Source organism: Cervus canadensis, chromosome 5 (genome assembly GCF_019320065.1).
Source record: "Cervus canadensis isolate Bull #8, Minnesota chromosome 5, ASM1932006v1, whole genome shotgun sequence".
NCBI lineage: Eukaryota > Metazoa > Chordata > Mammalia > Artiodactyla > Cervidae > Cervus > Cervus canadensis.
In genome coordinates, this window is record NC_057390.1 from 55,890,783 (window position 1) to 55,916,549 (window position 25,767).

The following is a 25,767-nucleotide window of genomic DNA, read 5'->3' on the forward strand; positions in this document are numbered from 1 at the left end:
ACTTTTTTAATCTAAAAGCCTAAGTTTGTCATGTTGGGGAGTTTATTCTATTATTTATTTCTTCTTTATTATTAATATTTCTTCAAGAATAGCTTTTTATTTTGTATAATATTTTTTATTTCTTCTCTTCTATTCAATCATTTTCTTCAGTAACAACTCACTTGTGGCTCTCCTATCTTTTAGATCAGTATTCCCATTTAAATTATTTGGTCTTTAGTGTAAGGAATGTCCTCTAACCATTATCTATTGTCTCACTGCCTCCACTGGTGAAATGCGCATGCCATCTTCTAGAAGATAATTTTCTGAAACATACCCTTCTTCTGAATCTTCACAGAACAGTTTTCCTTCCTATTTTTATTCCCAGAGGCCTGACTTCTGATTTGTTATGATTATTACTTTACTTCTTTAATTTTCCATTTTTTCTCGGTCTTACATTGCAAAGCAGCGAGTTGATGATTACAACCACAGGTCACCTTCTACTTGTTAAATATTCTCTGCTGGAGATCTAGTCTTCAGAAATGAAAGCTTCTCTCACCTCCATGTCCCAACTGTTTCACTGTTTTATTTTGTTCTAACACAAACTTTTTTTTTTTAATGATCATCAAAATTGAGTACCTTACTATGTTTGTTCCTCCAAAGAACCCCCAAAAAACAGCACTTTGGTTCCTGTATATCAATAGATTTGAGAGCAGTGCTATTTCATAAATCAAGAGAACACATTATAAGAGTGATAAAGGAGGTTAGGTATGGAATAGACAAAAGTAAACCAAATTCTGGCCTATATTTACAAGTCATGGAAATTCAGTTTCCTTGATAATGTTGGAGGAGGCTCCCTGAAATCTTCAATATATGTATATGCAGTGTGGGAGATATAAATAATCCTTCATATTTTGTAAGTGGTCTGTTTTATGAGATGCTAATTGAATAAATTTTTCTTAATTAGCATATTGTGAGTATAGAATTTCTTCAAGGTCTTGCTATTAAATCTGTCATTTGGATGATGAGTTGAGCTTGATGTATTTTATTTCGAAAGTTTCTTTTATATTTTTAGTATCTTCATAGTTATTTTCAATGACAATTTGGAGAGACTGCACTAGGGACCACCATTCAGATTCTCCTTTTAAGGATTTTATGATTTTATGTTTTCATGCAGATATACCTATTATTGGCTTTAGAACCTAATTGCTTCATCCAGGAATTGGAAAATGTAAACTTGTTTTTATCATATTTCAACTTGTAGCTTTTAAATGTCCCTTCTATTAGACTGAAATTTGAATTTTTTAAAGGCCCATGTTTTAAAAGCTCCTACATTTTCATATTCAGAAACTAAATAGATTGATTTTGAAAGAAATTAATAACAATAAGGACTAAGTACATTTTCATGGGACATTTGGATGTTAGAGATGTTTGCTAATTTCATAGAAATTATGATCAGATATTTTTAATGCTAAGGTAAAATTATATAGTGTTTCATAGTTCACTTACTTTTCTTATTTCACAAAGTTAAAGGGAAATATCTAAAGTCAGTGCCACAGTGTTCAATTTAAAACAAGATTGCTTGGTTGGTTTGTGATTTTCAAGAGTATAAGTGATAAAAATGGTGGAGCAGGGAGAGTAAGATATAGATGGTGAAATGAAAAGTGTTAGTAAACCTCATCTACAATTTAATTTTGAATTTTACTAAAAACAGTTAGTATAAATAACCTTTCTTTATTTCCCGTTCCTGTTTCCATGAAAGTTCTATTAAATCAATTCCTTCCTAGCGGTAGAATACAATGGCAGTCTTATGTTTCTGTAGGTATATATGTACTCAAAACAAAACAAAAGAAAATAGAAGCATCAGCGATGTCCTCAGAATGTGAGAATGTTGCCTAGGTACTGATTGCTGTTCTGTCGTCTTTTCTGTTTCTTAACAGAGGCTCAGAGTTTATGCCAGCAGACTCTGTTTAACTGGCAGACACAGTTATAAAAATGAAAAATGAAAAAAATGTGAAAAATTGCATTTCTAGATAACTTAAGACTAGTAAGACTGAGACTGTGTTTTGTCTTTAACTTAATAACAAAAACAATAAATAAATAAATGCAGAGATACATTGTGCACACCCGCACACACACATACATATGCCATATTTGTTCCTTAGGGAGATTTTGAACGGAAGCTGTTTTAAATTATGTTACTTTCATTCTAAACATAGTTGTTCCCATTCTTAATCTGCCACACTTACTGATTTCAAGAAAGGATTATTAAAGGAATTCATAATGATTATAAGATAGAATGAACTTAATACAAGATGCTTTATGACTTAAATATTTACTGGTAGCTGAAGTACACCAATGTTATTCCTGTAGTTTCCACAAAATTTTGGATTATCTAATGCCAAATATAACCTGCATCTTGACTATAGGTAATAAGTGCTCTGAAAGGAGTCTTACTATTGTCACTGGTCATCTATCTGACCAACTGATGTTTAACTGTGTTTCAATGATCTTTTGCTCTATACCCAGCAATCTTCAAAAGTTAGTGGACTGAAGCAATAGTCATACAAATATATTTCATTATTGTGTGTCTTTGAAATAATGGGGAAAGTTCTACAGTGGGATCTTTTAGCTCCAACACAGCATTGACAAGAATCACTCAGTGGTATTTAGCTTGTGGTTCAGATGGCCAAGATGGCTTCATTGAGATGTCTTTCACTTTAGCAGAGATGGCTTGAACACTGGGCATAGCTGGGCCCTTTACTTCCCCAAATAGTCTCAGGCCTCTCATTCGGTCTCTGAAAGAGTGTAGCTAGATTTTTTACATGATGGCAGAGAGCTCTATGAACATGAGTTCCCAGAAACCTGGGCAGGATCCCAATATGTTTTTATGACTCAGCCTCAGAAGTCACAGAGTAAAATACATTCTAGCCACGTTACATTGGTCAAGCAAGTCTCTGAGATCAATTCATATTCAAGGCCAGGGGACCTCACCTCTCAGTGGGAGGAGTGACAATAAATTTGAAGTCATCTTTAATAGTCTACAACTGTGTTAGATACCTCATGCTTAACTCTAAGACATCCTGCAGAAATGAATCAGTAATTTTTGTTTCTAACATGTAAGTTCTTTAAAAACAATCACTGATGTTTCCTGGAAAATTACATTCTGGTGGCACTTCTAGGAATTAAAGTATACATAAAGTTAAATATGCAACCTTTTCTCTGAGGTTGAGAGCATTATCAGGCAAAACAAAGGGGATTCTAAATTATGAGATAGAGGAAGATACAGAAAGAATGAATAGAAAAGCAGTTGGTATGGCAAATCTGAAGACCAATGGAAGGACAGAGGGAAGAGGCAAATTAGGACATCATGAGATTTAGATTGGCAATAGCAGAAAATTAGATCCAAACCTACTCATCTGCTGTTTGGAAACTATAGCCAATTCATTTTTTAAAGTAGAAATTGATTTTCTAAGCGAGACCCACAGTTATAGAAGTTGGTAACAGTTTGGCTCTATACTTCATCTATTTGTTAATACTAATGTAAATTGTATTTTACCTTGTTTTACTAAAACATTTAAGTAAAGCCTAAAATTTTACTTCAAGGCTTAGTATATTGGAATTACAATTCATAGTGTCTTGGTACTAGCAAAATTAGATTATGGCCAGAGAAGTTGATAGAGCACAATGCAGATTGCTGTTTCCAGGTCCAATGTGGCCCCAGCATCAAGACAGAATTTGGTCATTGTATACAATGTCATGATATACAAACGTCAGAACAAAGTACATATATGAGTCAAAAAAATAAGGATTACTGGAAGCTAACGGTGTCCAGGAAATGAGATGTTAACAAGCCTAAAAAACTTTACAGGCCTTCCTTGGCTATTTGTCTATAAGTGATATTAAAGTCAAAAGAAGAGAATAAAATGAAAGTTCCTGTAACCCCTTCAGGTCATCAGTATCCTTAATTAGACATTCTACTTTACATCCCCAAACTACTAGTTCCCTGTTTATCCATACAGATCATTGAGGCCCAGAAACTTCAGTTGGTCTAGAGGTACAGCACATTATCAAGACTATTCCAGATCAAGAGCAGAAGGACCTCAGCTGAATTTCCTGTCACATCTTGAGGCCATCACTGATGCTGCTTTTTGTTTTGCTTTGAGTACATGGATAAAGGAGACTGATGGGCTACTGTTCATAGGGTCACAAAGAGTTGGATGCAACTGAGCATATTGACTTGACACTTGAAATGCCTTTCAATTCACCAGGGCATACTGTGAAACACCTTTGTTGAAGGAGATGTAATTGGAGACACTGAAATGGTCCACATTCCTAAATATATGTGCCCACTCAGCTGGAATGATTAAGAGATTGTGTCAGAGGTTTACATCTATATCTTACAAATTATTAATTTGAATAAAATGTTTCTGTACAAAATCTTAATATTTAACTGAAACATCTACTTTGTGTCAAGTACCATATGAAATTCAATGCACTGGATTTACTTCACGTAGTTAAATTCTAGTGGACACTTCTTTGTGCACCTGTCAATGAGATTGTTCTTAAGGAAAACTGACTTCACTTCATTGGGTCTATCTACTTTAAACTTACTTTGATCTAAGAGACAGAGTCTTCAGTGTTTAATTAAATGCATTAAAATATTGAGTGACTTCTGAATTTTGATGAGGCTTGAAAAATAGCATTGAATAATATAGATATTTTTAAGAAGTTTTTTTAAAGTTTAAAAGGGTTAAAAACCATCATGCAGACAAGACAGATTACAAAGCTAGAGATTTGACAAAGTATCTGTTTAATAAAATTATATGAAAATTTTCTTTGTAGACTATAGAATTCCTTATTTTTCTTCTTTTAAAAAGATTAAGTAGGATAGGAATAGTTGTCAAGAACTTGCTTTTATTATGGATATTTGATCATATAGCTGTCTTAAATTTCTTTAGCATTTTACTAGTATATAGCATTTACTATATACTCCTTACTTAATTATGTTCAAAACAGTATTTTAAAAAAATTTGGAAATACAGTTAATGTACAATGTTGTGTTAATTTCATGTGTATGGCAAAATGAATCAGTTATACATATACGGTGATCAAAACCATCCCCAAGAAAATGAAATGCAAAAAGGCAAAATGGCTGTCTGAGGAGGTCATACAAATAGCTGAGAAAATAAGAGAAGTAAAAGGCAAAGGCGAGAAGAAAAGATGTACCTGTCTGAATGCAGAGTTCCAAAGAATAGCAAGGAGAGATAAGAAAGCCTTCCTAAGTGAACAATCCAAAGAAATAGAGGAAAACAATAGGATGGGAAAGACTAAAGATCTCTTCAAGAAAATCAGAGATACCAAGAGAACATTTTCATACAAAGATGGGCACAATAAAGGACAGAAATGATATGGACCTAACAGAAGCAGGAGGTATTAAGAAGAGGTGGCAAGAATACACAGAAGAACTATACAAAACAGATATTAATGACCCAGATAACCATGATGGTGTGGTCACTCACCTGGAGTCAAACATCTTGGAGTGGGAAGTCAAGTGGGCCTTAGGAAGCATCACTACAAACAAAGCAAATGGAGGTGATGGAATTCCAGCAGTGTTATTTCAAATCCTAAAAGATAATGCTGTGAAAGTGCTGCAGTCAATATCCAGCAAATTTGGAAAACTCAGCAGTGGTCACAGGACTGGGAAAGATCAATCTTCATTCCAGTCCCAAAGAAGCAAAATGCCAAAGAATGTTCTAACTACCACACAATTGCACAATTTTCACATGCTAGCAAAGTAATGCTCAATATTCTCCAAGCCATTTTTCAACAGTACATGAACCGAGAATTTCCAGATGGATTTAGAAAAGGCAGGGAAACCAGAATTCAAATTGCCAACATCTGTTGGATCATAGATAAAGCAAGAGAATTCCAGAGAAACATCTACTTCTGCTTCACTGACTACACTAAAGCCTTTGACTGGATGGATGACAACAAACTGGAAAATTCTGAAAGGATATGAATCTCAGACTACCTTACCTGCCTCCTGAGTAACTTGTATGGAGGTCAAGAAGCAACAGTTAGAACTGGACATGGAACAATGAACTGGTTCCAAATTGGGAAAGGAGTATGTCAAGGTTGTATACTGTTACCCTGTTTATTTAACTTATATGCAGATTACATCATGAGAAATGCTGGGCTGGATGAAGTCCAAGCTGGAATCAAGATTGTCAGAAGAAATATCAATAACCTCATGTATGCAGATGACACCACCCTTATGGCAGAAAGTGAAGAACTAAAGAGCCTCTTGGAAAGTGAAAGAGGAGAATGAAAAAGTTGGCTTAAAACTAAACATTCAAAAAACTAATATCATGGCATCTGGCCCCATCTCTTCATGACAAATTGATGGGAAGCAATGGAAACAGTGACAGACTTTATTTTCTTGGTCCCCAAAATCACTGCAGATAGTGACAACAGCCACAAAATTAAAAGACGTTTTATCCCTGGAAAAAAGAGCTATGACAAATCTAGTGAAAAGTGAAAGTCACTCAGTCATGTCCAACTCTTTGCAACCCCTTGGGACTATACAGTCCATGGAATTCTCTAGGCCAGAATATTGGAGTGGGTAGCCTTTCCCTTCTCCAGGGAATCTTCCCAACCCAGGGATCAAACCCAGGTCTCCCACATTGCAGGCAGATTCTTTACCAGCTAAGCCACAAAGCAGAGACATAACTTTGCCTATGAAGGTCTGTATAGTCAAGCTACAGTTTTTCCAGGAATAATGTATGGATGTGAGAGCCAAATAAGTGATGCTTTTGAACTGTGGTGTTGAAGAAGACTCCTAAGAGTCTCTTGAACTGCAAGGAAGTCAAACCATCAATCTTAAAAGAAATCAATCCTGAATATTCATTAGAAGGACTGATGCTGAAACTGATTCTCCAACACTTTGGCTACATGATGGGAAGTGCTGGCTCATTAAAAAAGACCCTGATGCTGGGAAAGATTGAAGGCAGAAGGGAAAGGGGACCACATAGGATGAAATGGTTTAATGGCATCACTGACTCAATGGACATGGGTTTGAGCAAGCTCTGGAAGGCAGTGAAGGACAGGGAAGCCTGGCGTATTGTAGTCCATGGGTTTGCAAATAGTCGGACATGACTGAGTGACTTTACAACAACAGCTCCATACTGATTTTCATAGTGGTTGTATCAACATTCCCACCAATATAATAGGGTTCACTTTTCTCCATGTCCTCTCCAGTATTAATTTTTGTATTTTTTTTTTTTTTTTTTTTTGATGGTCATTCTGGTGGGAGGTGAAATCTCATTGTAGTTTTGATTTGGGTTTCTCTAAAAATCAGTGACGTTGAGCATATATTCATGTGTTTCTTGGCCATCTGTATTTCTCCTTTGGAGAAATTTCTATTTAGATTTTCTGCCTAGTTTTTGATCAGGCTTATATATCTAAGCTGAATGAACTGTTTGTGTATTTTGGAGATTAGTCCCTTGTTGGCTGCTTCATTTGTAAATATTCTTTTTCCTATTTTCATTTACCATTTCAACAAAGAATAAAACACCTTGGAATAAACCTACATAACAGGCTAAAAATCTGTGCTCAGAAAACCATAAGATAAAATAAATAAAAAATGACTCAAACAAATGGAGAGATAGTCCATGTTCTTGGATTGGAAAAATCAATATTGTGAAAATGAGTATTATATCTAAAGCAATCTATAGATGGCAGTTTTCACAGAATTAGAACAGTTTTTTTTTTTGTTTGTTTTGTTTTGTTTTTTTTACAATTTGTGTGGAAACACAAAAAACAGTGAATAACCAAAGCGTTCTTGAAAAAGAAGGAAAAAAAGTACCTGGAAGAATCAGGCTCCCCGACTCCAGACTATATTACATAGATTAAGTCGGATCTACTTCAGTCAGGGATAGGACCTTATGAGCTCACTCTCTGATAGTTATTCAAGAGTTTTCATTTAGCTGTTAACATAATAGATCTATTCATTCTGTCACTTATTTAGATAAATGGACATTGTACATGTCCAGCAGGAGAGCCGAAACTGAGTGGAGGAAAAAACCTTCTTTCTTACATTCCAGAAAGAACATTCAAAGTGCTATGCCTGAGAATCTAATTGAAGTTGAAACCCAGCCACTCATACAGATTCATTCAGATACACAGATACACTTCAAAACATATCAGTCTAGCTCAGGTCAGAATAAAGAGCCCACTCTAATTAGTTCAACACATGCAATAAACGGGGACTTCCCTGATGACCCGGTAGGTACAGAATCCACATGCAGTGCAGATGACACGGGTTCCATCTCTGGGTCTAGAAGATCCTCTGGATGAGAGAATGGCAACTCACTCTAGTATTCTTGCCTAGAGAATCCCATGAACTAAGGAGCTTGAGGTGCTACAGTCCAAAGGGTTGTAAAGAGTCAGGGATGGTTGAATGACTAAGCTTGCAATTCCGTATGCACACAATAAATGAAACTAGTAACTAAAAATCTTTTAAGAGATCAATATGCAACAATAGCAACAAAAGGTAATGTAATTCAAATTGACTATAGTAGTTCCTACCTTTCTGGGAATGGAAGAACAAGAGGAAAGGGTCTTTCCAAAACCTCTAATTTAACTTAGATGAAGTTAAAACAACAATGAGGGCTTCAAGTGGGAACTGTGTCCATGGATGGAAGAGCTGTTCTTGGGTGGGAGTGCAGGTGGGAGTGGGTGGAGGCTCAAATCCAGCAAAAATGTAGACAATGACATAGATTCAGCCCAAAATAGAGAGAGTGGGGTCATGAAACCCCTGTCTTCAGTTTCTCACATATCACCTAATTAAAACATATATATATATATATATATATATGGAAAGGTGCCAGGTAAATGTTATTTGCAATAATATGGTGAAGCATAATAGACAGCATATTAAAAAAGCAGAGACAACTTTGCCAACAAAGGTCCATCTGGTAAAAGTTATGGGTTTTCCAGTAGTCATGTGTGGATATGAGAGTTGGGCTATAAACAAAGCTAAACACAGAAGAATTGATGCTTTTGAACTGTAGTGTTGGAGAAGACTCTTGACAGTCCCTTGGACATAAAGGGGATCCAACCACAGTCAATCCTAAAGGAAATCAATCCTGAATGTTCATTGGAAGGACTAATGCTGAAGCTGAAACACTGTGGCCACCGGTTGCAAAGAACTTACTCATTGGAAAAGATTCTGATGCTGGGAAAGATTGAAGGCAGGAAGAAAAGGGAACAACAGAGGATGAGATGGTTGGATGGCATCAACAATGGACATGAGTTTGAGTAAGGTCTGGGAGTTGGTGATGGACAGGGAAGCCTGGCGTGCTGCAGTCCATGGGGTAGCAAAGAGTCAGACACGACTGAGTGACTGAACTGATGGTGAAGAATAGAGGAAGTACAGTAAGTAGATGTGACAACAATGTGCACAGAAAAGGGTATATACTGTATACAATCTAAGAATTGTGGTTCTTGTGTAATAAGTATTCACTAGCTAGAATTTAAGTTTTATGTGCAGAAGTTCTTTAAATGGTGTTTTGGATAATCTGTTGATCTTGCTTGTCTGAATTACATTTCTACTTTGTATAAACAAACAGGACATATATATTTGCTGTATAAATTGCTGCATCTTTAGGAGATAACAATGTAGCTAAAATCTGGTTTGGTCAGTTAGCTGTAATTTGGAAACTTAATCAGCAGTTCATCAGTGGATAATTGGCAGTTCCACATAGGATATCAAGAAGTTATAGCCTCTGGTTCGCCTTCAACTATCTTCCTAAAAAACTATGACAATAACAAGGAAAGGGAGAGAGAGAAAAGGAGAGGGGCTAAATAAGCTCACGGACTAGGATTGGAATGTGATAAACTACTAAAAATAAAATGAGAAGACTATCCGAAGCTAAAATCTGGGATACTAATACCAGATAAAGCCAGAATAGGACCATGATATTGATGTGCTGGCAAGGAAGAAGGGGGACTTTGAAAGGGGCCAAGAATATAAAATGTAAGGCTATGTCTGAAGTTATGTTAATTGTATTGATTAAAGAAGCTACTCTCTTTTCACATCAAGAAAGTGTTAAAGTGAAAGAAAAGAAAGGCACTACCGCCTATTGTTTGTTACTTGTGTTTTATGTCTGTAACTAAGGCCATGCCAGAGGATATACTTCCCTCTCCACTCTGTTTTTATAGTATTTGGAAACTGCAAAATACATTTTAGTCCATTGTAGTAAATCAATATTTATTCTAATGTATTTTATGCTAATGAATTTGTCATTCTCCCTTCAAATAAAGACATAGAAACTAATACTTTATTTCTCTGCACATATAGCCTTCAGATCTTTCTGTTCAATCATAATCTTCTCTCTTGAAACCTATTGATATAGTCATGGAGTCTAGCATTGTGCTTTTCAAAGTTTTTCTCTGAATGTCTAGGATGTTACCATAAGCCAATTCCCACTCCAATGCTTATTTAATTGATCTGTTTGGACCCAGTGATGCATGGCATTTAAATTATGGCATGTGAAATTGAGAGTTGGAAAAAATGAGTTTGGAAAGGGCATTGGTATAATACAAAAATAATTTTACCTAGAAGAAAAAAGAAACTCTCTGTTTCAAGTTATCCCCAGTTAAACTTTACATGGTAGAAAAAGAGTTATAATGGCAACTTCAGATCAGTATAGATTCATAAAAGAAAGGCATCAAAACAGCAGGAAGTTCCATTAAAATGGTGACCCATCAGTCTTCCAATAGTAATTTATTTATAACACAAAAATGTTGGGTTAAAATGAACAAAAAACAACACAATTATGTACTCAAAAAAAAAGGTGTTAAATAAATGAAAAATATATATGATATAATACAGGTCTACTTGGCACTGTTATTAAAGATTTTATAGTCATTCTAAGCTAATTTCATTCTTTTAATTATTATAATAAGCCATCAATTCATTTCACTGGACTATGCCACCAACCACAACAGACTCGCTGTGTCCAAATTCCTTCTCATTCAAACCTGGAGTCACTACGTAGATGAAAGTTTTTTGTTTAATTGTTTTACTTTGTTTCAATTGATTTTTTTAAGGAGAAGAGAAAATTTTAGATCACTATTCTAGATTTTCACCTCCAATGAAAATTTCATTTAAAGAAAATATTCTTTACACCACACATTTCCATTTTCAACTTAAAAAAAAATACCAAAGACAGTCTAAGTGACCTATAATAGATCATTTGGAGGCATATGCTTTGGAGAAAGTATGTTGGCTGACATAATCTATCAACTTTGAGCAGCTTAGCGATTTTTTTTTTTTTTTTGGTAAGCACTATTTGAAAGTCATCTCAAAGATGAAATTCATAGTTTAAATCTGCATTTTATGTCTCATAATAAATTTTTCACAAGTGACAATGAGCCCAGGTAAAGGGGATACGAAAAGTCTGAGAATAAAAGTTTTTAATCTTAGGAGAGTTAGAGTTAAAATGAGTTAGTGAGAGACAACCTTTAAGAATTGTGTTAAGTTCTGTACAAAGTACTGTAATGACAATGTAATGACAGTGTGAATTCCAGAGAGTAAATGGGAGAAAAAAAGATACTCAAGATCATGTCATATGCAAGTTACTAAATAACCAGGCTATATATATTTTAGAATAAATAAATAAGTTGGCACAGAAAATAGTTCTTCAAATATTTGAGATGTTCTGTAGGAAAGAACATATGGATGCCAGATTTCGCATCAATGATAAGACAATTAGGTTTCAGAGTAGAATTGTTGCTCAATAGCAAGAGGGAAGCCCTGTATCTCAACAAAAGCTAACAAAAATTATAATGAATTTTATTAATTGCATAGAATGAATATAGACAAATAATACTATATTTGAGTGTGAATAAAGCAAAAGATAATAACTAATACTAGGTAATTTGTAGAATTTCTTCATCTCAGTTTCTATGATATGGTGAAATGACATAACCAAAGATACTGACTTTTTTTATATATAAGATTAATTGACTATACTAAAGCCTTTGACTGTGTGGATCACAACAAACTGTGGGAAATTCCTAAAGAGGTAGAATACCACACCACCTTGTCTGTCCCATGAAAAGCAACAGCTAGAATCAGACTCAGAAAAATGGACTGGTTCAAAATTGGGAAGGCAGTATTGCAAGGCTGTATATTACACGCAGAGTACATTTTGTGAAATGCAGGCTAGATGAATCACAGGCTGGGATTAAGATTTCCAGGAGAAATATCAACAACCTCAGATATGCAGAGAATACCACTCTAATGTCAGAAAGTGAAGAGGAACTAAAGAGTCTCTTGATGAGGGTAAAAGAAGAGAGTGAAAAAGCTGGCTTAAAACTCAGCCTTCAAAAAACAAAGATCATGGCATCCAGTCCCATCACTTCCTGGCAAGTAGATGGAGGAAAGGTGCAAGCAGTGACAGACTGTATTTTCTTGGGCTCCAAAATCACTACAGATGGTGACTGCAGCCACAAAATTAAAAGATGCTCTGGCCTGGTGCACTGGGAAGACCCAGAGGGAGCGGGTAGAGAGGGAGGTGGGAGGGGGTATTGGGATGGGGAATACATGTAAATCCATGGCTAATTCAAGTCAGTGTATGACAAAAACCACTACAATATTGTAAAGTAATTAGCCTCCAACTAATAAAAATAAATGAAAAAAAAAAAAAAGATGCTTGCTCCTTGGAAGAAAAGCTATGACAAATCTAGGCAGTGTACTGAGAGGCAGAGACATCACTTTGCCAACAAAGGTCCAATAGTCAAGCTATGGTTTTTCCAGTGGTCATGTATGGATGTGAGAGTTGGACCATAAAGAAGGTTGAGTGCCAAAGAACTGACCCCTTTGAATTGTGGTGCTGGAAAAGACTTCTGAGAGTCCCTAAGACAGCAAGGAGATTAAACCAGTCAGTCCTAAAGGAAATCAACACTAAATATTCATTGGAAGGACGGATGCTAAAGTTGAAGCTCCAATGCTTTGACCACTTAATGCGAATAGCCAACTCACTGGAAAAGACCTGGATGCTTATAAAACTTGAAAAAATTGGGCAGTAGAGGATGAGATGGTTACAAAGCATCACTGACTCAATGGATATAAATCCGAGCAAATTCTGGGAGATAGTGAAGGACAGGAAAGCCTGGCATGCTGCAATCTGTGGGGTCACAAAGAGTCAGACATGATTTAGCAACTGAATAACAACAACAAAAAGATGGGGCAGAAAATTTTACCAAAAATGCTGTGCCAGATAGCCACAGAAATGATTTTCAAATTGTGGGTTGCAATCTATTACTAGGCTTGAAACCAATTTAGGGAGTCAGGTGAATAAAATGGAATAGGTAAAATATGGGAAATTTCACCTAAAAAGGATAAATATTGTTTAGTACAATGTGTGTGTGTGTGGGGGGGGGTGTCTGTGTGTGTGTGTACTCTGTAATGACATAAAGTGTATTTTCTACTGCGGATCACGTTCAAGAACTTTTGAAAATCACTTTCTTGGATCATGTCTGTATATGTAACTTGCACAAATTTGATTAAATTGGATAATGATGCAATAGGAACATTCTTATGAACAAGTGGTAAATTACCTGATTTTTTGTCAATGAATTAATTTGATTTATTTTATTTACTCTCTGCATCATTTTATATTAGTAGTCTTCTCCCATAGTGTTCCCCCCTTGAAAGTAACTTCAATGTTTTTGAGATTTGACTGATATCCTTTGAAACATAGGAATGCTTGTGGAATAAATTTCATGCAGCTTTAGTTAACTCCCTGGGTTAAATGCTCATATAATTTTGAGTTTTAATCAGAACCAAGTTGAGATGAGTTAGTGAGAGAATGAGCTTTAGAACAAGGCATACCTGGGTTCAAATATTAACACTTACCAGATTTTACTTAACCCTGGACAAATTACTTCACTTCTCTTCTCCTGTATATTTACATATGTGTGTGTATGTTTTCATAAAGTTCAATATCTATGTCATATTCCTCCACTGCTAACTAACTTCATTAGTAGCATTTAGGTCACAGAGAACACCAGTACATTTTCTCCTTTTGGTGGAACTTTCAGTAAAAATTTTAAAAAGAAAGGAAGGAAGGAAAGAAAGAAGGTATAAAAGAAAACAAATGGAGTCAAATTCTGTTCCTTTGTGTGCTGTATAGGATTATACTATCTGCTGTTGAGGAGATTATTCCAATCTATTTGTGAAATCCTTTTCTTAACATGGGCATTTGAAGACAGAATAAGGTTAGGAAGGAAGAAAACAAGCAAGGAGAATTTTTCCTGATAGAAAAAATTGATGGTATTTTCGATAAGAATTTTACTATAGCATATCAAGATAGGACCCTAGATATTATATTCAGACAAAAGTATCATGTAAGAATTGAGTATTATTTTGGCTAATGACAAGTATGTTTGTGTTCTCAGATATCCTGTATTTAGTTTCAGATGGCGCTAAGTAGTGGAGGTTTAGAAATTTAGCGCTCTGTTTTATAAGGAGCCTTAAAAACAGTCCTCTAAGCTATAAAGCAAGGCTCGCAAAGGAAATAGTATTTTACAAAGAGATTTACAGACCTTAGATATAAGGCTAACTACTACAATTTGTTTGTAACAGAGCAGCTTGGATTAAGATGTACATACATTCACATCATATATGTATATGTGACTGTATTTGATAATCTCCTAGAGCTGGCTTAAACTGACTCATAAGAAAAAAATTTTCAATTTTCAGGAAGTTTTCAAACTGATTATTAAAATTAAATTGAAAAAATGTACATTTTAATACATTATTTTTAAAAATGTAAATCCTTTAAATATGCAAACTTACTTCCTAGTTCCTATATTTTACTATTATCCATACCCTTGAGATTATATATTCTATTGTTTCAATATGTTATAAATAAAATATGATGACATGCTATTGCCTATTTTCCCCCAATGTCCAGTAATATACTCTTAGCTTTAAGTAAACATAGATGGGAATAGTTATACCACAGAAATGGCAAATCAGGGCATTTTTTTATTGAGTCGTTTGTAATATAATTGTCATCATACCAATGAGTTTTTGTTGACTGATTTCACAAAATATCAGTGGCATGCATTTGTCTAGACAAGTCCAGACCAGAAATTCCTACCTATTTGAATTTCATTAATATGCTACCCTGCCTATTATCAGATCAGTGGGTAATGGCCCCTTTAGAGGGAAGTTCAGAAGACTACTGTTCTAGGAGACCTGAAGGCCATAGTATATGCCCCTATCTCATTCTGCTGCCTGAGAACAGCTGAAAAAAATGCTGTATTTTTTAGATAAAAAAGAATAACCAATATCCAAGCAGCATCATGAATAGTTCTTGAGACATAAACTTAGCTTCTGTCCGTTTTAGTTTTTTTCTTCTATCAAAATGAACTTACTTTTCCTCAAGTTGAATAATCTACTCTTGCACAGTTTTATCTGAGACTCAGATTAACATGTTTCACAAGGGAAATTTCCATAAGATTGCCTCTAAGTCATGACTGATCCATGAACATGTTCCTTTTACTCTTCCTTCACTTGAAAAGTTTTCCTAAAAACAATAGCTTTGTCCTAACCCTGAAGTTTAGTGAAAATACCAATATGTAACAAAGTAAAAAAAAAAAAAAAAAAAATCATGAGACAATAAGAACTCTGTTAACACCTTCATAACAGAGTACAGAACATACTGATTTTTTTTTTTTTAAGGTGGCTAGAATTCTACTCTTGTGATGAAAGAGAGTTCAGATACAAGGATTTTCTTTTATTGAAATGAATGTAAAAACTGTACTACTGAAATATAGTGAAAAGTTTTTTTTTTTTCTTTTTCAAACTAGAAAGTCAAAGAAAGAGTAGAAGTAACAGCCTGTGAGCTTGAGTCAAACTACTTGCTATGTCCTCTGTGGATGCATGGGCTTCCCTGGTGGCTCAGATGGTAAAGAGCCTGCTTGCAAGGCAGGAGACCCAGGTTCAATCCCTGGGTGGGGAAGATCCCCTGGAGAAGGAAATGGCAACCCATTCCAGTATTTTTGCCTGGAGAATTCCATGGACAGAGGAGCCTGGTGGGCTACAATCCATAGGGTCACAAAGGATCGGACACACTTTTTGTGGGTGCATATTTAATGCAGTTTATTCTCTTATAATGTCTGTGAAAAAAATTTATAATATTGGGGTGAAAGAAAGAGATCTGAGAATCCATCTTTTTCAGTAGAACAATGTGCTTATAGATTGATTTTTTTCCTATGAGAGTATATAGACTATTCTCTTCCTGGAGAGGCTCTTATATTTATTCTATAAACACAGGCAGTTAAGAACATCACAAATGTGTCTGATATAAATGTATTCCACATTTATTTAAATGAAGAGCAAGTGATAATCATTGTCTAATGAGCTCTCTACTCAGGGGGAGATTTAACCAGTTCACACTGAAGTTTTCTATATCCTGAAAGATCCCATAGGATTAAACTTTGGAAATGCACTCCATTTCAGCTTTTGTCAGTTTCCTTGATACTTTTTAAATTCCTCCTCCACTTTTTAATCTAGGAAGCGAGTAAACTTTATACTTTGTCTTTAGCTAAAGCATCTTCTTTCTTTCTACTAGGAAGTTAAGACAAGTATATAAATATTTCTGACCCCCAAGTTAAATATGTTGTCTTAAATGCTCCAACTAAGTAACTAATTATATTTTTTCACAGGCAAACAATAAACCAAATATGAAACTAGTTTAAAAACACCTGGATCTGAAGAGAGATCCTATAACATTGATTCTCTTCTGGTCTTCCTACTTTACATTATTTAATTTTTTTTAAAAGCATCATTGTAGATTTTTTTTTGTTTGTTTTTAAAATCCAGGAAACAAAATTTTTTGCAAGCATATTTTTACTATGAATGATATACTATTTGTTGTCATGATACATTAACATAACTCATGTATGTTAACTTCACTGAACATTTTATTAACTCTTGGCATCTGTTCTCGTCACTTCATGACAAGTAGCTGGGGAAACAATGGAAACAGTGACAGACTTTTTATTTTGGGGCTCCAAAATCACTGCAGATTGTGACTGTAGCCATGAAATTAAAAGATGCTTGCATCTTGGAAGAAGAGCTATGACCAACATAGATAGCATATTACAAAGCAGAGACATTATTTTGCCAACAAAGGTCCATCTAGTCAAAGCTATGGTTTTTCCAGTAGTTATGTATGGATATGAGACTTGGACTATAAAGAAAACTGAACACAGAAGAATTGATGCTTTTGAACTGTTATGTTGGAGAGACTCTTGATAGTCCCTAGGACTGCAAGGCGATCCAATCAGTCCATCCTAAAGGAAATCAGTCCTGAACATTCATTGGAAATACTGATGCTGAAGCTGAAGCTGCAATACTTTGGCCACCTGATGCAAAGAATTTACTCATTGGAAAAGACCCTAACGCTGGGAAGAATTGAAGGCAGGAGGAGAAGGGAATGACAGAGGATGGCATCACCAACTCGATGGGCATGAATTTGAGCAAGCTCTGAGAGTTGTTGATGCACAGGGAAGTCTAGTGTTCTGCAGTCCATGGGGTCGCAAAGAGTCGGACGGGACTGAGCAACTGAAATGAACTGATTAACTACAAAGCCTGCTGTATGAAAAAATATTTCACTGTGTCTGAAAATGAACTTAAATTTCAAATGATGTTTTTTTACAGATTATAGTCATTTAAAATTATTATAATAACTATCTCCCCCTGTGCTATACAATGTATTCTTGTAGTGTATATATTTTGTATTAATATATAGTAATTTGTATCTCTGCATCATACACCGCCAAATTGCCCCCTCTCTTCTTGACTCTCTTCACTAGTGACTAGTAGCTTTTCTATATCTGTGAGTTTGTTTTGCTACGTACCTTTTTCTGTCTTATTTTTTAGATTCAAAATATATTTTATTGTACATTACTTTTTATCTGATTTATTTCACTAAGCATAATGTTCTTCAGGTCCATTCATGTTTATGCAAATGGCAGAATTTCATTATTTTTAACTGCTGAGTGATGTTCCACTGCATTTATTACACACACATATACCATATCTTCTTTATCCATTCATTTGTTGAAGGACACTTAGGTTGTTTCCAAATATTAGCTATTGTACATAGTACTGCTATGAACATTGGCATGTATACACCTTTTGGAAATAATGTTTCATTTCCAGATACATACCCAGGAGTGGAATTGATGGATATGTTAGTTCTCTTTTAGTTTTTTTAAGCTATTCCATACTGTTTTCCATGGTGTCTGTACCAATTTACATTCCCACTAACAGTCTACAAGGTTCCTTTTTCTCCATATTCTCTCCAATATTTGTTATTTCTAGGCTTTTGATGACAGCCATCCTGACAGGTGTGAGGAGATATCTCAGTGTGTTTTTGTTTTGCATTCCTCTAATGATTAATTATACTGAGTACCTCTTCATGTGCTTGCTAGCCATCTGTATATCTTCTTTGGTTTACTGAAATTGCTTCTTTCTTTTTTTTCTTCTTGATTTAGTCTTGGCAAGTGTATGCTCCTAAAAACTTGTCCATTTTTTTCTTGGCTTTCCTGTTTTATTATATTTCCAATGTTAGATTTATTATTAATTTTGTCTTTATCTTGCTTGCATTTTCCACATTTTATTATTAAAAACATATAATAGGTATCACAAAGAATGTACATTGACAATTATTACAATACAATATTGTTAAAGCACAATGGCATACATTGCTGTTGAGTCAATGTCAGTGGTGTGTTACAAACAGCTTCTACTGGCTTGGAAGAGCCCACTTGAGCCTCTTTATTTACTCTATGTTCAGCAATGTCGTGTTGGTTGCTAGAAATTGATATTGGTGAACTTCTACACTAAGGAAACCTTAAAATGCTGCATATTTGAATTTTTTATTAGAGAATGCTAATTGTTAAACCTTTACTGTCACACCACAGCACGAAGAAAAGCCAAATAAAGGTATTTCAGACACTATATTTAATTTAAAAAAAATTCTCCTGAAAGTGATAGTTAGAAATCTATATATTTATTCAAAAATAATAGCATTCATATTTAATAGCAGCTAGCAAACATGTTCATTTCACAACTATTATTTTGTTACTCTTGTCATCTCACTTTCCACTTAATCCAAGTTACCATTTTCATTTATTCTTAAGTCATTTTTGTTTAATGTTTACTCTCACATAGTTATGCAAAAGGCTCTAGTAAGATTCACACCTTTAGCAGTCAATATTTATGAAGTAAACAGGTCCTAGAGAAATAACTATACATTTGGTTGCACATAATAACATCATAAAGTGAGAGATATATAAATATAGCATGTATTAATAAAACTGCATCTCGCTGGGAGAAGCTCAGGCTTTTTAAATCACAGGTGCTAATGAGACCTTACCTGCTGAGAGTAACAGAAGCTGAACATTTTATGTAGATATATGGAAACAACAGACACTGCGGACTTTGTACCAGTGTTAGCCAGTCTAATCAATGAAGATTAAAAAGGTCATACAGCAAAATGCATTTTACTGCTTGCTATTTTTAATATAGTTTAAAATTATTTATGTAGATTTCTATAAGCATTTTAATAGCTCCTCCTATAAAGAAAGGTTAGCTTTTTGAATTGTAAATGATTAGACCCTATAATCCACTGTTACTTAAAGTGTAGTTCATGGCTAAACAGCATCAGCATCACCTAGAGCTTGTTAGAAATGTAGCTTCTTAGGCCCCCCTCCAGACCTACTGAAACAGAATCTACATTTTAACAAGATGCCCATGTAATCTGTATAGGAAGTTAGAGAAACATTGTTCAAATCCATTCTCAGTATCCGTCTTAGTAGGCAAATTCTTTTTACTTGCTTTGCTGTTAAATATAAAAAATTTGTTTATAAATCAAATATTTTAGTGAAGGTGATTTACATTTTTGGATTATATCATTATAAAGCTCTAAGAAACCATGTATGTAATACATATGTTTTATATATAATGTTACCTATTTACATGTCATTTTGCAGACCTATATTTAAGCAAATACATTCATAGGTGCATTCGAAAGAGTAGGAAGAACCATGTCTTTGAGGACCAGATTTTGTTTGTATTATAGCACGGATACCAACTAGGCATCTCTCTCTCTATGCCTCAGTTTCCTGAGTCATAAATTACAGGGCTACTTTGTGTATCTATGGGGAAGTTAAACGTTTTTATAGAAGAAAATAGCTGGAATGTATTTCTTGATAGAAATCTATCTGTTCAAATCCATTAGTATCTAATTGATGAGATCTGAAACTTCTTCCCTTCTTACATCACTTTATCAAATGAATATAACTCATTTTTATAATAATCTAAGCCACTAGGAAAAAGTTATATAAATTATGGTTATTATGAATACTTTCAAAAAATAATAAGTTTGCAGACCCAGCATCGTCCATACACTGCGAGTGCTCCCCACACACAACAGTGATATTTGTTTGCAGAATTCCTCCCTCCCCACAACACAGCTTAACAAGTGAGCCTAAATAAGTGACCACCTTCTTCCCCTGGTGTCAGGCCAGAAATTAGACACTGAAGAGACTTGCAAATAGAGGAAGCCAAAATAAAGAAGAGGGAACCAATCTGGAAGTGACAGGTGCAACAGATTAAAACTCTGAAGTTGACATTGACTAAGCTTTGGAAGGGGTCTATAGACCTTGAGAAGAAATACAAGCTGGGACAAGGAACTATCTGAAACCAAACTGACCCCAACAGCTCCAGAGAAATTCTTAGATATATTTTTACTATTACCATTTTAATGTTTTTTTATTTTTAAGTTCTTTATTACACCTTTAATTTTCATTTTTATAGCCTACTATTATCTTGCAAAAAAGACCCTATCTTTAAAGCAAATTTCATATATATATATTATAATTTTTGTGATTGATTTTGTTTTGTATTTTTAATATTGTATTTTTGAGAGTCTAACCCCTCTACTCTAGATTTTTAATCTTTGCTTTTTGGTATTTTCTGCCAATTTTGCACCTTTAAGAATCTAATCTTCAGTACTCATTTTTACTTAGGGGTGCGATTACTGGCTATATTTCTCTCTCCCCTTTTTACTCTCCATTTTCTCCCCCAGGTCACCTCTATCTCCCCCATCCCCCTTCTCTTCTCTACTTAAATCTGTGAAACTGTCTGGGTGTTTTGGGCTGTGGAGAGCACATAGGGAATTGATTACTGGCTAGATTTCTCTCCCCTCTTTTGACTCCCACTTTTCTCCTCCTGATCACCTCTCTCTCCCTCCTCCCTCTTCTCTTTCTCTGGGTGTCCCTCACTGTGGAGAATCTTTTCACCATTAACCTAGATGTTTTATTATCTGTGCTGTATGGATAAAGAAGTCTTGAGGCTACTGTAAGAAAAAGACTGGAAGCCAGAGGCAAGAGGGTTAAATCCAAAACTTGAGAACATCAGAAAACTCCACACTCCAGGGAACATTAATTGACAAAAGCTCATCCAAAAGCCTCCATACCTACACTGAAACCAAGGTCCACCCAAGAGCCAACAAGTTCCAGAGCAAGATATACCACACTACTTCTCAAGCAAGGCAGGAACACAGTCCTGAGCATTAAAAAACGGGATGGCCCAAAGTCACACCAGGCCCATAGACACCCCAAAACTCACTAAAACTCATACATCCCAGAGAGAAGAGATCCAGCTCCACACACCAGAACACAGATGCAAGCTTCCCTAACCAGGAAACCTTGACAAGCCACTAGTCCAAACCCTACCCACAGGGAGGAACCTCCACAACAAAGAGGAACAACAAACCTCCAGCCTACAAAAAGGCCACCCCAAACACAGCAATATAAATAAAATGAAAAGGTGAAAAATATTCAGCAGGTAAAGGAACATGATAAATGCCCACTAAACCAAACAAAAGAGGAGGAGATAGGGAGTCTAACTGAAACATAATTCAGAATAATGATAACAAAGATGATCCCAAATCTTGAAAACAAAATGGAGTTACAGATAAATAGAGACTAGGATTGAGAAGATGCAAGAAATGCTTAACAAGGATCTAGAAGAAATAAAAAAGAGTCAATCAATTATGAATAATGCAATAACTGAGATCAAAAGCACTCTGGAGAGAACCAACAGTAAAATAACTGAGGCAGAAGACAGGGTAAGTGAGGTGGAAGATAGAATGGTGGAAATAAATGAAGCAGAGAGGAAAAAAAGAAAAAAAGAATTAAATGAGGACAACCTCAGAGATCTCTGGGACAATGTTAAATGCCCCAACATTTGAATCATAGGAATCCCAGAAGAAAAGACAAAAAGAAAGGGTGTGAGACAATACTTGAGGAGATGATAGTTGAAAACTTCCCTAAAATGGGGAAGGAAATAGCCACCCAAGTCCAAGAAACCCAGAGAGTCCCAAACAGGATAAACCCAAGGTGAAACACCTCAAGACACATACTAATCAAATTAACAAAAATCAAACACAAAGAGCAAACATTAAAAGCAGCAAGGAAAAAGGAACAAATAACACACAAGGGGATTCCCATAAGGATAACAGCTGATCTTTCAACAGGAACTCTTGAGGCCAGAAGGGAATGGCAGGACATACTTAAAGTGATGAAAGAAAATAACCTACAGCCCAGACTACTGCACCCAGCAAGGATCTCATTCAAATATGAAGGAGAAATCAAAAGCTTTGCAGACAAGCAAAAGCTGAAAGAATTCAGCACCACCAAACCAGCTCTTCAACAAATGCTAAAGGATCTTCTCTAGACAGGAAACACAGAAAAGGTTTATAAACTCAAACCCAAACAACAAAGTAAATGGCAATGGGGTCATACTTATCAATAATTATCTTAAATGTAAATGGGTTGAATACCCCAACCAAAAGACAAAGACTGGCTGAATGGATACAAAAACAAAACCCCTATATATGCTGTCTACAAGAGACCCACCTCAAAACAAGGGACACATACAGACTGAAAGTGGAGGACTGGAAAAAGATATTTCATGCAAATGGAGGCAAAAAGGAAGCAGGAGTAGCAATACTCATATCAGATAAATTAAACTTTGAAATAAAAGCTGTGAAAAGAGACAAAGAAGGACACTACATAATGATCAAAGTATCAATCCAAGAAGATATAACAATTATAAATATATATGCACCCAACATAGGAGCACCACAATATGTAAAGCAAATGCTAACAAGTATTAAAGGGGAAATTAACAGTAACACAATAATAGTGGGAGACTTTAATACCCCACTCACATCTATGGATAGATCAACCAAACAAAAAATTAATAGGAAAACACAAACTTTAAATGATACAATGGACCAGTTAGACCTAACTGATATCCAAAACAATGAATTTCACCTTCTTCTTAAGTGCACACCAAAGCTTCTCCAGGATAGATCACATCCTGGGCCAGAAAACTAGCCTTGGTAAATTCAAAAAGATTGAAATCATTTTAAGCATTTTTCTGAAACAATGCATTAAGATTAGATGTCAACTATAGGGAAGAAAAAAAAAAACACTATTAAAAATACAAACATATGGAGGCTAAACAACATGCTCTGAGTAACCAACAAATCACAGAAGAAATCAAAAAAGAAATCAAAATATGCATTGAAACAAATGAGAATGATAACATGACAACCCAAAACCCATGGGATTCAGTAAAAGCAGTGCTAAGGGGAAGGTTCATAGCAATACAAGCTTACCTCAAGAAACAAGAGGAAAGTCAAACAAATAACTGAACTTTCACCTAAAGCAACTAGAAAAAGAAGAAATGAAGAACCCCAGGATTAATAGAAGGAAAGAAATCATAAAAATTAGGGAAGAAATAAATGAAAAAGAATCAAAGGAGTCTATAGCAAAAATCAACAAAACTAAAAGCTGGTTCTTTGAGAAGATAAATAAAATAGACAAACCATTAGCCAGACTCATCAAGAAAAAAGGAGAGAAGAATCAAATCAACAAAATTAGAAATGAAAATAGAGAAATCACAACAGACAACACAGAAATACAAAGGATCATAAGAGATTACTATCAGCAACTATTTGACAATAAAATGGACAACTTGAAAGAAATGGACGAATTATTAGAAAAGTATAACCTTCAAAAACTGAACCAAGAAGAAATAGAAAATCTTAACAGACCCATCACAAGCACAGAAATTGAAACTGAAATAAAAAATCTTCCAACAAACAAAAGCCTAGGACCATATGGCTTCACAGGTGAATTCTACCAAAAATTTAGAGAATAGCTAACACCTACCCTACTCAAACTCTTCTAGAAAATTGCAGAGGAAGGTAAACTTCCAAACTCATTCTATGAGGCTACCATCACCCTAATACCAAAACCAGACAAAGATATCACACAATAAAGAAAACTACAGGCCAATATTACTGATGAACATAGATGAAAAATTCCTCAACAAAAGTCTAGCAAACAGAATCCAACAACATATTAAAAAGATCATACATCATGACCAAGTGGACTTTATCCCAGGGATGCAAGTATTCTTCAATATTCACAATCAATCAATGTAATACACCACATTAACAAATTGAAAGATAAAACAATATGATTATCTCAGTAGATGCAGAGAAAGCCTTTTGACAAAATTCAGCATCCGTTTATGATAAAAACCCTCCAGAAAGCAGGCATAGAAGGAACATACACCAACCTAAGAAAAGCCATATATGATAAACCCACAGCAAACATTATCCTCAATGGTGAAAATTTGAAAGCACTTCCCCTAAAGTCAGGAACAATACGAGGGTGCCCACTCTCACCACTACTATTCAACATAGTTTTGGAAATTTTAGCCACAGCAATCAGAGAAGAAAAAGAAATAAAAGGAATCCAGATTGGAAAAGAAGAAGCAAAACTCTCACTGTTTGCAGATGATCCTCTACATAGAAACCCTAAAGATACACCAGAAAATTATTAGAGCTAATCAATGTATATAGTAAAGTTGCAGGATATAAAATTAACACACAGAAATCCCTTGCTTTCCTATACACTTACAATGAGAAAACAGAAAGAGAAATTAAGGAAACAATTTCATTCACCACTACAATGAAAAGAATAAAATACTTAGGAATAAATCTACCTAAAGAAACAAAAGAACTATATGAAGAAAACTATAAAACAATGATGAAAGAAATCAGTGATGACACAAATAGATGGAGAAATATACCTTGTTCATGGATTGGGAGAACTGATATAGTATAAATGAATATACTACCCAAAGTAATCTATAGATTCAATGTAATCCCTCTCAAGCTACCAATGATATTTTTCAGAGAACTAGAACAATGTCACAATTTGTATTGAAATACAAAAAAAAAAAAAAAACCTCAAATAGCCAAAGCATTCTTGAGAAAGATGGAACTGGAGGGATCAACCTTCCTGGCTTCAGACTACACTACAAAGCTACAATCATCAAGACAGCATGGTGCTGGCACAAAGACAGAAATATAGATCAATGGAACAAAATAGAAAATCCAGAGATAACTCCACACACCTATGGACACCTTATCTTGGACAAAGGAGGCAAGAATATACAATGGAGAAAAGACAATCTCTTTAACGAGTGGTGCTGGGAAAATTGGTCAACCACTTGTAAAAGAATGAAACTGGAACTTTTTCTAAGACCATACACAAAAATAAAATCAAAATGGATCAAAGATCTAAATGTAAGACCAGAAACTATAAAACTCCTAG

At 35.0% G+C, this 25,767-nt stretch overlaps 1 long non-coding RNA gene across 1 annotated transcript; it reads right to left on the bottom strand.

Annotated features, from left to right (window-relative positions):
• Positions 1–25,371, bottom strand: LOC122442627. The gene is made up of 3 exons (XR_006269679.1): positions 25,219–25,371; positions 13,745–13,753; positions 1–11 (listed from the first exon to the last, which is right to left on the bottom strand). It is a non-coding gene; the product is annotated as an uncharacterized LOC122442627 (long non-coding RNA).
• Positions 25,372–25,767: the final 396 nt, after the last annotated feature.